This window comes from Schistocerca americana, chromosome 9 (genome assembly GCF_021461395.2).
Source record: "Schistocerca americana isolate TAMUIC-IGC-003095 chromosome 9, iqSchAmer2.1, whole genome shotgun sequence".
Classification (NCBI taxonomy): domain Eukaryota; kingdom Metazoa; phylum Arthropoda; class Insecta; order Orthoptera; family Acrididae; genus Schistocerca; species Schistocerca americana.
Window position 1 is genome coordinate 175,470,096 of NC_060127.1, and position 12,318 is coordinate 175,482,413.

Below are 12,318 nucleotides of genomic sequence, written 5' to 3' on the forward strand. Positions count from 1 at the left end.
AGGTCCCGCTAGGCCACTCGTCGCCTGAAGACGGAGTTCTTTTGTACCATGTGAAGATGGCAATCATGGCTTTATATTTTACTTGCGAACCCGGAAATGCTTCGCAATTGCTTAACATGTATTGGAATTGGATATACGTCTCAATCAGCTTCACCGCCTCTCTCTGTCATTCTACTCTACCGTCGTTTCTTTGCCAATCTTCTCCTCCCTTTCTTTCACAGCCATCACATCATCCCCCTCATTCTGCCCGTCTCTCCCCCCCCCCCCCCCGCTCTCTGTCCATCTCCCCCTTCCCTCTCTCTGTGTTAATTTCCTCCCCCCCTCTCCATCTGTCTACTTCCTCTTTCCGCCTCACTTCGACATTGAGCCTGGTTGAACGCTATTGCCATGTACATTATAAACAAAAAGAATGGGAAAACAGACTCGCAATGTCGGTGTAATGAGTATTAGGGGTTACTCCTGCTGTTGGATCTGTGGAGACAGTAGCTTCGCTGACAGAATGTCGTATAATTCTAATCTGCAAACGCATACGATTACAAAGTTTCTAACGATTCATATTCCGTTGTTGTTGTTGTTGTTGTGGTCTTCAGTTCTGAAACTGGTTTGATGCAGCTCTCCATGCTACTCTATCCTGTGCAAGCTTCTTCATCTCCCAGTACTTACTGCAACCTACATCCTTCTGAATCTGCTTAGTATATTCATCTCTTGGTCTAACTCTACGATTTTTACCCTCCACGCTGCCCTCCAATGCTAAATTTGTGATCCCCTGATGCCTCAGAATGTGTCCTACCAACCGGTCCCTTCTTCTTGTCAAGTTGTGCCACAAACTCCTCTTCTCCCCAAATCTATTCAATACCTCCTCATTGGTTATGTGATTTACCCATCTAATCTTCAGCATTCTTCTGTGGCACCACGTTTCGAAAGCTTCTATTCTCTTCTTGTCCAAACTATTTATCGTCCATGTTTCATTTCCATACATGGCTACACTCCATACAAATGCTTTCAGGAACGACTTCCTGACACTTAAATCTATACTCGATGTTAACAAACTTCTCTTCTTCCGAAGTGCTTTCCTTGCCATTGCCAGTCTACATTTTATATCCTCTCTACTTCGACCATCATCATTTATTTTGCTCCCCAAATAGCAAAACTCCTTTACTAGTTTAAGTGTCTCATTTCCTAATCTAGTTCCCTCAACATCACCCGATTTAATTCGACTACATTCCATTATCCTCGTTTTGCTTTTGTTGATGTTCAGCTTATATCCTCCTTTCACGACACTGTCCATTCCGTTCAACTGCTCTTCCAAGTCCTTTGCTGTCTCTGACAGAATTACAATGTCATCGGCGAACCTCAAAGTTTTTATTTCTTCTCCATGGATTTCAATACCCACTCCGAATTTTCCTTTTGTTTACTCATATTCCGTAGCAGTCGGTTAATCCTAAACCGATTCGCCATAACACAACACTCCAATTTTTTTGTTATTACCGACTGCAAAGAAGCAAACAACACATATTTGGATACACAATATTTATTGAAATTTGAATGTGTGAAGAGAAAGTATATGTATGGTAGAAACAATGTTTCCGATGGTCTAACTGCCCTCCTACCGTAGTTGTCCTGACTGCGAGAAAGGGAACGGACCAACCTGTTTTCACTGCAGAATAATACAGAATTTTCTTTCTGGCAGCTACAAGGTGAACATTAATAAAAATGACAAATTACAGAGACGGATTCCTGGCTAGAAAAGCAGGAAAAAAGGTGAACATATGTCCGGAAATGTGCGGTGTGCGTGTAACGACAACAATTGTCCCGGCACATACTACACAGCTGTATCACATCCGCGTCACAGCATATGTTCAAAGTGGGATTGCCGGATACAACGTAACGTAAAGTCCCGAGCGACTGGAAAAAAGCGCAGGTGACGCCTGTATATAAGAAGGGTAGAAGGACGGATCCTCAAAATTACAGACCAATGTCCTTAACATCGGTTTGTTACAGGATTCTCGAATACATTCTCAGTTCGAATATAATGAATTTCCTTGAGACAGAGAAGTTGCTGTCCATGCATCAGCACGGCTTTAGAAAGCATCGCTCCTGCGAAACGCAACTCGCCCTTTTTTCATATGATATCTTGCGAACCGTGGATGAAGGGTATCAGACGGATGGCATATTCCTTGACTTCCGGAAAGCGTTTGACTCGCTGCCCCACTGCAGACTCCTAACTAAGGTATGAGCATATGGGATTGGTTCCCAAGTATGTGAGTGGCTCGAAGACTTCTTTGGTAATAGAACCCGGTACGCTGTCCTCGATGGTGAGTGTTCATCGGAGGTGAGGGTATCATCTGGAGTGCCCCAGGGAAGTGTGGTAGGTCCGCTGTTGTTTTCTATCTACATAAATGATCTGTTGGATAGGGGGGATAGCAATGTGCGGCTGTTTGCTCATGATGCTGTGATGTACTGGAAGGTGTCGTCGTTGAGTGACTGTAGGTGGATACAAGATGACTTGGACAGGATTTGTGATTGGTGTAAAGAATGGCAGCTAACTCTAAATATAGGTAAACGTAAATTAATGCAGATGAATAGGAACAAGAATCCTGTAATGTTTGAATACTCTATTAGTAGTGTAGCGCTTGATACAGCATGTAATGGCGGTTGTGGGGAAGGCGGATGGTCGTCTTCGGTTCATTGGTAGAATTCTGGGAAGATGTGGTTCGTCTGTAAAGGAGACCGCTTATAAAACACTAATGCGACCTATTCTTGAGTACTGCTCGAGCGTTTGGGATCCCTATCAGGTCGGATTGAGGGAGAACATAGAAGCAATTCAGAGGCGGGCTGCTAGATTTGTGAATGGTAGGATTGATCATCACGCGAGTGTTACGGAAATGTTTCAGGAACTCGGGTGGGAGTCTCTAGAGGAAAGGAGGCGTCCTTTTCGTGAATCGCTACTGAGGAAAGTTAGAGAAGCAGCATTTGAGGCTGACTGCAGTACAATTTTACTGCCGCCAACTTACATTTCGCGGAAAAACCACAAAGATAAGAGAGATTGGGGCTCGTACAGAGGCATGTAGGCAGTCATTTCTTTCCCTCGTTCTGTTTGGGAGTGGAACAGGGAGAGAAGATGCTAGTTGTGGTACGAGGTACCCTCCGCCACGCACCGTATGGTGGATTGCGGAGTATGTATGTAGATGTAGATGTAGATACACACAATCGTTCGTTGGCTTACACCATGTTGGTCTCTTGCCTAAAGCTTGCTCTAGCGTTCGTCTCAGCATCCCATAGAACCCGGTGCTCCAAATCTGGTGTACGCCACACTGCATGTTAGTCTGTTTGAAAGCATCAATGATCACACAAACGCCCAAAAAGGTTGGGAAATGTTGTATGATGTTGGTGGTGCCTGCTTTGCCACTTGTTTTGGTATGGCCGTGCTGTCTCTCGACCGCGTCCATCCCCTTGGCCATACACAAACATCATTTCGTCTTGTTCTCAACATGAGTATCGGACCATTCTGCTGTTTGCGGTACGCTGCGTCAATCACATAGTCTACAACAATGAACACACGGCACGTGGTCAGAGGTACTGTCATTCGTCAGCTCCGTCTACCGTTGCAACGATGCATTTCTGGACACAGTCAATAGGACCTTTTTTCCTCCATTTCCACTCAAGAATCCGTCCCTGCAGTTATATGGTTTTGCTAATGTTCACCCATTGTAGATACAGTCTACTCCATCCGAACGTTTAGTAGAATATCGGTGAAGAACTTTTCGATATTTTGGGCAACAATGGCTTGTCTTAATTGTAGTTGTATAGATTTTCCTTTCCGTTAACTTCATGGACTAAGGTATGTTTATTAGTTACTCCTTAACGTGAATAATGCTACTACTTTTAATGCTGATAACTTATCGGAGTACTACCATTTATAAATATGCTAATTCTTTTTAGATCAATCCGAAGTTGATCATTACGACTGAAACCGGTCACTAGGTAAAACGAATACGATAATAGACTGTTGTGGTTCCTACTTTTAACAAGTGGTTGTGAATATGTCAACCAGTAATCTCTCGGGTACCTGTATTTACAGGGGCGGTCAACAGAGAATACTGTGAATGTTGACCTACAGCCGGCATGAATATTGCGAAACGATATCACAGATTGTTCGATTAGCCGATCGTTTGGCTAAAAGTCACATCCGAAATGTCACAGCATAGGAGGTAACTAGCTGAAAGTACGCAAAAGGATCCATCTTCCTCGTTTCATTGACAGCGAAAGCGAAAATTTTTCTATCGTGAAAATGGCAACATTCACTTTGTTCAGAGGATTAAAAAAATTGCGAGGTTTTTTTTTTTTTCTTTTTTGGTCGGGCCAAAAGGAGCGCGTAACGTCACAGTTACGCCTATCCATCTGCTTCTGTCTACCGCTGTCTGACTCTCAACTGCAGCAAGTTTTGTCTTACTCCATCTATACGTCTCTTATCTCTTCGTGCGTCTCCTCATTGTTCTGCTGCCTGATGGGGTCCAGTGCATTCCAATTTTGGGCCATCTCGTCTCTTCCATTTTCACACCATGTCAAGTCCATTGCGCTATTTTGGTTTCAGCTACACCTACACTCCGCAATCTGCCATATGGTGTGGGGCGGAGGGTACTTTGCGGACCACTGACACTTTATTCGTTTCCTGTTTCAGTCGAGAATGTTTCGCCGGGAGAAGTGGTCGTTTCGTGAGATGTACGTAGCAGGAAGCAATGTATTGGCTCATTAACAGTAAACTGCACCGTGATCCCGAACGCCTCTCTTACAGTGCTGGTTGGGCGTCTCTGTGGTGGTTTAACGATTACTGAATAGAACTGTGGTGATACGTCATGCTCATCTTTGGATCTACTCTATTTCCACTATCAATCCTGACAGGTATGGATCTCACGGGCGATGTTAAAGTATTCGCCGCATTAGTGTTTCGAAAGCTCCATATTTTGTTGATGGACTATGTTTGTTGGCTGCTGTGGCAGTAAAAACCGACACAAACAAGGAAGAAGTTGCGATGGCCGATAGCAGAAGTCCAAAACTATCTTACATTAAATTTTAAGATTGCATTGTATGTATTGTGTTGTATGTTAACCGGGGACCTAGAAACGACGGAGAGGCTCCTCCCCCACCACAGCCGCAGTGGTCAAGAATCCCACGACGACTACCACAGTCCACTTCACCCCTCCACCACCCCACACTGAACCCAGGGTTATTGTGCGGTTCGGCCCCAGGTGGACCTCTCTCCCCCCCCCCCCCCCTCCCCCTCAGGGAACGTCTCACACCAGACAAGTGTAACCCCTACATTTGCATGGTAGAGTGATGGTAGGCAGTGTACGCGCATAAGTGGAGAACTTGTTTGCACATCATTCGCCGACATAGCGTAGCTGAGGCGAAATAAGGGGAACCGGCCCGCATTCACCGAGGCAGATGGAAAACCGCCTTAAAACCATCCACAACTGGCCAGCTCACAGTACCAGTCCACCAGGCGGATTCGTGCCGGAGACCAGGCGCTCCTTCCCACTCCGGAAAGCCGTGCTTTAGACCGCTCGGCAAACGGGGTGTGCCAAATTTTAAGATTAATATCAATTTATTTACACAAGGAAGAGAACCATTACTGAACGTCGTTGTACGTGCTGCTGCACCTTCTCCTGCGTGTAATTACAGAGCATTACTACTCGCAGAAAGCAGGCTAAGTATCGTCTTTCTGTTACTCAGTACTGATGCTCTCGAAGTCTGCGACCAAACTGGGTCCGACCAGCGATGGGCAGCGGGTTAAGTCGGCGTTGATGGCGCCGCTGACCTCTGTCTTTCTGTACGTGTGGCGCTGACTGCCCTTTCAACTGGCATGCGGGTCACCGCCTTCTCGATGCCGTTTCGCGGCGCGGCGCTAGTCGATGTGCAATCGATGCTATTGGACTTCATAGACTACATGAGCTGAGGATAGTTCCAATGGAAATTGGAAATGAGCAACTGGTGGCATTGGCCGGGAGGCCCCTTTCGGGGCAGGTCCGGCCGCCTCGGTGCTGGTCTTGTTACATTTGACGCCACATTGGGCGCCCTGCATGCAAGATGAGTGTGACATGATGATGAAGACAGCACAACACCCAGTCCCTGAGCGGAGAAAATCCCGGACCCAGCCGGAAATCGAACCAGATCCCATACGACAGCAATCCGTCACGCTGACCACTGTGATATCGGGTCGGACGATACTTCCAACGAGTCTCAGTTATGCGTCTGTCTCACGAGTGATACTATTAGATATTTCATGGAAACAGCTGCTTCCAATGGCTGTTGCGCAATACGTTGAACTAGTCTATGCTGAGGGTGATCCCTGTATCAAACGTTGACCCCCTGCAGCTCTTCCTGCAATTCGTTAGAATTTTCTAGTGCCGCGACTTCACTGTGTACAAAAACCTCATCCATGAAAAGCCTCATGGATCTTTCGACGTTACTTACTGGGTCATTTACACTACTGGCCATCAAAATTGCTGCACCACGAAGATGACTTGCTACAGACGCGAAATTTAACCGACGGGAAGAAGATGCTGTGATATGCAAATGATTAGCTATTCAGAGCATTCACACAAGGTTGGCGCCGGTGGAGACACCTAAACGTGCTGACATGAGGAAAGTTTCCAACCGATTTCTCATACACAAACACCAGTTGACCGGCGTTGCCTGGTGAAACGTTGTTGTGATTTCTCGCGTAAGGAGGCGAAATGCGTACCATCACGTTTACGACTATGAGTGTAGCCTATCGCGATTGCGGTTTACCGTATCGCGACATTGCTGCTCGCGTTGGTCGAGATCTAATGAATGTTAGCAGAATATGGAATCGATGCGTTCAGGAGGGTAATACGGAACGCCGTGCTGGATCCCAACGGCCTCGTATCACTAGCAGTCGAGATGACAGACATCTTATCCGCATGGCTGAAACTGATCGTGCAGCCACGTCTCGATCCCTGAGTCAACAGATGGGGACGTTTGCAAGACAACAACCATCTGCACGAACAGTTCGATGACGTTTGCAGCACCATGGACTATCAGCTCGGAGACCACGGCTGCGGTTACCCTTGACGCTGCATCACAAGCAGGAGTGCCTGCGACGGTGTACTCAACGACGAACCTGGGCGCACGAATGGCAAAACGTCATTTTTTCGGATGAATCCAGGTTCTGTTTACAGCACCGTGATGGTCGCATCCGTGTTTGGCGACATCGTGGTGAACGCACATTGGAAACGTGTATTCGTCATCGCCATACTGGCGTTATCACCCTGCGTGTGATGGTATTGGTTACACGTCTCGGTCACCTCTTGTTAGAAAATGATGGTTCAAATGGCACTGAGCACTATGCGACTTAACTTCTGAGGTCATCAGTCGCCTAGAACTTAGAACTAATTAGACCTAACTAACCTAAGGACATCACACACATCCATGCCCGAGGCAGGATTCGAACCTGCGACCGTAGCAGTCGCGAGGTTCCGGACTGAGCGCCTAGAACCGCTAGACCACCGCGGCCGCCCATTTCAGATGTGTTACTACCCGTGGCTCTACCCTTCATTCAATCCCTGCGAAACCCTACACTTCAGCAGGATAATGCACGACCGCATGCTGTAGGTCCTGTAAGGGCCTTTCAGGATACAGGAAATGTTCGACTGCTGCCCTGGCCACCACATTCTCCAGATCTCTCACCAATTGAAAACGTCTGGTCAATGGTGTCCGAGCAACTGGCTCATCACAATACGCCAGTCACTACTCTTGATAAACGTTGGTATTGTGTTGGAGCTGCATGGGCAGCTGTACCTGTACACGCCATCCAAGCTCTGTTAGACTCAATGCCCAAACATATCAAGGCCTTTATTACGGCCAGAGGTGGTTGTTCTGGGTACTGATTTCTCAGGATCTATGCAACCGAATTCCGTGAAAATGAAATCACATGTTAGTTCTAGTATAATATATTTGTCCAATGAATACCCGTTTATCATCTGCATTTCTTCTTGGTGTAGTAATTTAATGGCCATTAGTGTAAATGTATTGCGAAGAGTAATTGTTAAATCCCTCCTAGTCGACAAAGATGGGATGTCTATGAAACCTGCGTTCTCGGATGACTTGACAACATTGCAAACAAATCGTATTTATGAGTTTTATTACCAAAAGTAAATGACAATACTTAACTTTGAGATTACATAAATGTGTCGCAAGCATAGGGCGACATCCGAAATCAACAAGCTTCTTCAGTATAGCAATTGTAATACAAGCGAAGTAATGAGCTTTGACGCTCCTATGCACGTTGCTGGTGTTGAGGCTGCTGTTCGACCGGTTGCGACCAGTTGGGTGTGGCACTTATCTCCTCTGGGCATAGAGGCATTGTCGTCCTGGAGAGGGTTCCACCAGTGTGCAATTGGCTGACGTCTTCTTCACACCCCTCTCTGCTCTATCGTTCCCGACTCGTCTGCCGACGCTTGGCTTAACATCGTAACAGTAATGGTGTTAGAACACTCCTCTGGGATGTGCCCGAAGTTACTGTTTCGGCTGAAGACCTCCCAGTTGAGAGTGACATGATGTGTTCACCTTGCTAGGAACTCTTTAGTCCAGTCAAACAGTTGCTGTGTGTGAAATCTTATGGGACTTAAACGGTAAGGTCTTCAGTCCCTAAGCTTACACACTACTTAACCTAAATTATCCTAAGGACAAACACACACACCCATGCCCGAGGGAGGACTCGAACCTCCGCCGGGACCAGCCGCTCAGTCCATGACTGCAGCGCCCTAGACAGCTCGGCTAATCCCGCGCGGCCAAACAGTTGGTCTGATGTTCCGTACGCATGTATTTTGTTCATCAGGTGGCAGTGCAGATCTACATCAAACGTTTTTTGGGAGTCAAAGAAGACGGCATATACCTGGGCGCCTATAGCTACTGCTTTCTGGACAAACAAAGCCAGCTGGGTTTCAATTGTTGTTTTTGGAACCCGTATTCTTAGATACAAGAGAGATTTTAAGTCTCCAGAAATGTCATAAAATGCGAGCATAAAACATATTCCGAAATTCTACGAAAGACCGACGTCGGAGACCTACGTTACTCTGCTGAATGAAGAGAGACAAGTTCTTTCGCATCCTCTGTATACAAATCGAATTTGTATCTCATCAGGTCCAATAACCTTTCCTCTGTTGAGTGATCTCATTTGCTTTTCTATCCCATGGTCGCTTATTTCCATGTATGTCATTTTGTCGTTCGTGCAAAGATTTAAACTAGGAACTACAGTGCGATCTTCGCCTGTGAAACAGCTATCGAAAAAACGATTAGTATTTCCACCTTTTGTGTTCTACAGTCCGTTTGAGTGTCATTATGGCCGACGAGTGCCTGGACAGATGGCTTCTACTCGTTCACTGATTTAATGTGAAAACAAAACTGCGTAGGATTTTCAGTCGAGTTGGTAGACAGAATTTTACTTTCGAAGAAGTAGAATGCTTTACGCATGGCCTACCTGCTGTACATGTTTGTCTGTGCCGCTTTGGCTACGTTTAAATTTGCAGTGAAGCTCATTCTTATTTCCTGGCAGCTTCCTAACACGGTTGTCGAACCATGGCGTGGCTTTTCGATCTCTCGCTACAATGCTCTGCATATACCGGGCTAAAACATCTTTTACAATGCTCTTGGACGTTGTCTATTGATGCACAGCATTGTCAGTGGTGAAACTGAAATTTTCATTTTCGTCTAAAATCTATTGCTAAATGAAAGTTCTTTCGACATTCATTTGTATTCCAATTTACAGCTGTATTCACTGATTTTGTAACGTCTTTAAGGTCACAGATTCTCTGTTCTACGCTGACACGAAAAGTTCGGGACTGTTTGTCACGGGCAAGTCTAAGATGCTATTTTCGCGATGGGTCCTCTGATTGACTGCTCGAGGTAATTTTCGGGTAAGGCGCATACAAAAATTTCGAACTCTACCAGCAGAGAAAGGCGCGCGAAGAATACTGCTTTACTATTGGTCAGTTTACTCAACAGCCAATAGCAAAACAACATTCTCCCGCGTCAACCCGCGCTTTTCGTCAGTAACCAATCGCAAAATAGTAAACCTAACGACTGCACTTTTTACTGACGTAATTATCTGATATGCTGAAGTTTTGCTTATGCATAATATTATTTACTATTGTTATTTATACCTGAATTATCTTTCCCTTAACCATAAACTTACTTTACAAATCTATTCTTCAAAAATCCCCTTTGTCCACATCCCTACTTCTTCGAAATGTTCCCACACTAAATCATACTACATAACTCGTTAAACAATTATCTTCATATTAACCTTAAACCACGCATCATTCATACTGCTAAAACACATTTATAACATTTTACATACACAAAAAGACATAATAACACTTTATGAAAATACTAGAACGGTTAATGAAAAAAATTCAATTACTTTAGTGCACTCTAGTGGGCACAATCGAAACTAAAATCACAGTCCCCCTATCCAATATTGTCCTCTATCGGCTGACACATAAACTACGTGCGCGTCCAGTCTCGCGTCACCATCTGTCACTATCCAGCTCTGACAAGGGAACCTCCCCATCGCACCCCCCTCAGATTTACACTCCTGGAAATGGAAAAAAGAACACATTGACACCGGTGTGTCAGACCCACCATACTTGCTCCGGACACTGCGAGAGGGCTGTACAAGCAATGATCACATGCACAGCACAGCGGACACACCAGGAACCGCGGTGTTGGCCGTCGAATGGCGCTAGCTGCGCAGCATTTGTGCACCGCCGCCGTCAGTGTCAGCCAGTTTGCCGTGGCATACGGAGCTCCATCGCAGTCTTTAACACTGGTAGCATGCCGCGACAGCGTGGACGTGAACCGTATATGCAGTTGACGGACTTTGAGTGAGGGCGTATAGTGGGCATGCGGGAGGCCGGGTGGACGTACCGCCGAATTGCTCAACACGTGGGGCGTGAGGTCTCCACAGTACATCGATGTTGTCGCCAGTGGTCGGCGGAAGGTGCACGTGCCCGTCGACCTGGGACCGGACCGCAGCGACGCACGGATGCACGCCAAGACCGTAGGATCCTACGCAGTGCCGTAGGGGACCGCACCGCCACTTCCCAGCAAATTAGGGACACTGTTGCTCCTGGGGTATCAGCGAGGACCATTCGCAACCGTCTCCATGAAGCTAGGCTACGGTCCCGCACACCGTTAGGCCGTCTTCCGCTCACGCCCCAACATCGTGCAGCCCGCCTCCAGTGGTGTCGCGACAGGCGTGAATGGAGGGACGAATGGAGACGTGTCGTCTTCAGCGATGAGAGTCGCTTCTGCCTTGGTGCCAATGATGGTCGTATGCGTGTTTGGCGCCGTGCAGGTGAGCGCCACAATCAGGACTGCATACGACCGAGGCACACAGGGCCAACACCCGGCATCATGGTGTGGGGAGCGATCTCCTACACTGGCCGTACACCACTGGTGATCGTCGAGGGGACACTGAATAGTGCACGGTACATCCAAACCGTCATCGAACCCATCGTTCTACCATTCCTAGACCGGCAAGAGATAAGTTGCCGGATCTAGCAGTGTTTCATACATCAAAAGTGTGGTAAGTGACGGCATAATTATTCCGATGGGCATGTAGAAATTTCGGAATTTTTAAGTGAATTTTATGACTAGAAAAGACATATATTACGTGTGGCGTATTGAGCAGGTCGGTGGCTAAAAACTGTGACTGCATTTAGTACCGACAGACTTGATATTTGGAGAGCATTATTGATCTAAGACAATAAGTATTTTTGTAGCTATTACGATTCCGGGAAATCCAACACCGTAAATTTGCTAACGTGAGTGAAAGGAATTGTGAGTGACTATGTTAAGACTAGCACGGGCTTGGAAATGATACTTGTTCACCTAAGTTTCAGAATATATTTATTGAGGACAAAATTACCAACCTTTCATTTCATATGAAAACTTTCTCCCGAAATGTAGATTAGTGACTTTAATTGCAGCCTGGTTCACGTCAAAGTACAGCAGGTTTTACTCGGCTTTCCTACTGTTGACTTGCTGAGATAATGTTCACAGGTAGGTGCAGGTCCGTCGTAAAGGAACGGAAAGAACCGCGCCGCCGCACCCTGATAGTGTACGATGTGTTGCACTGTTGCGGCAGAGCCGAGGAGGATGCACATCTGTCTTGCAAAGCCAATCGGATGTGGTGTCGATCTTTTCGGGGGAGGGGAGTGTGAGGGGGAGGGGTGGCGTGATCTGGTTGGTGCGGCCTGACCCATCTCCTCGTTTTTTACGGCCCTCCCTGAA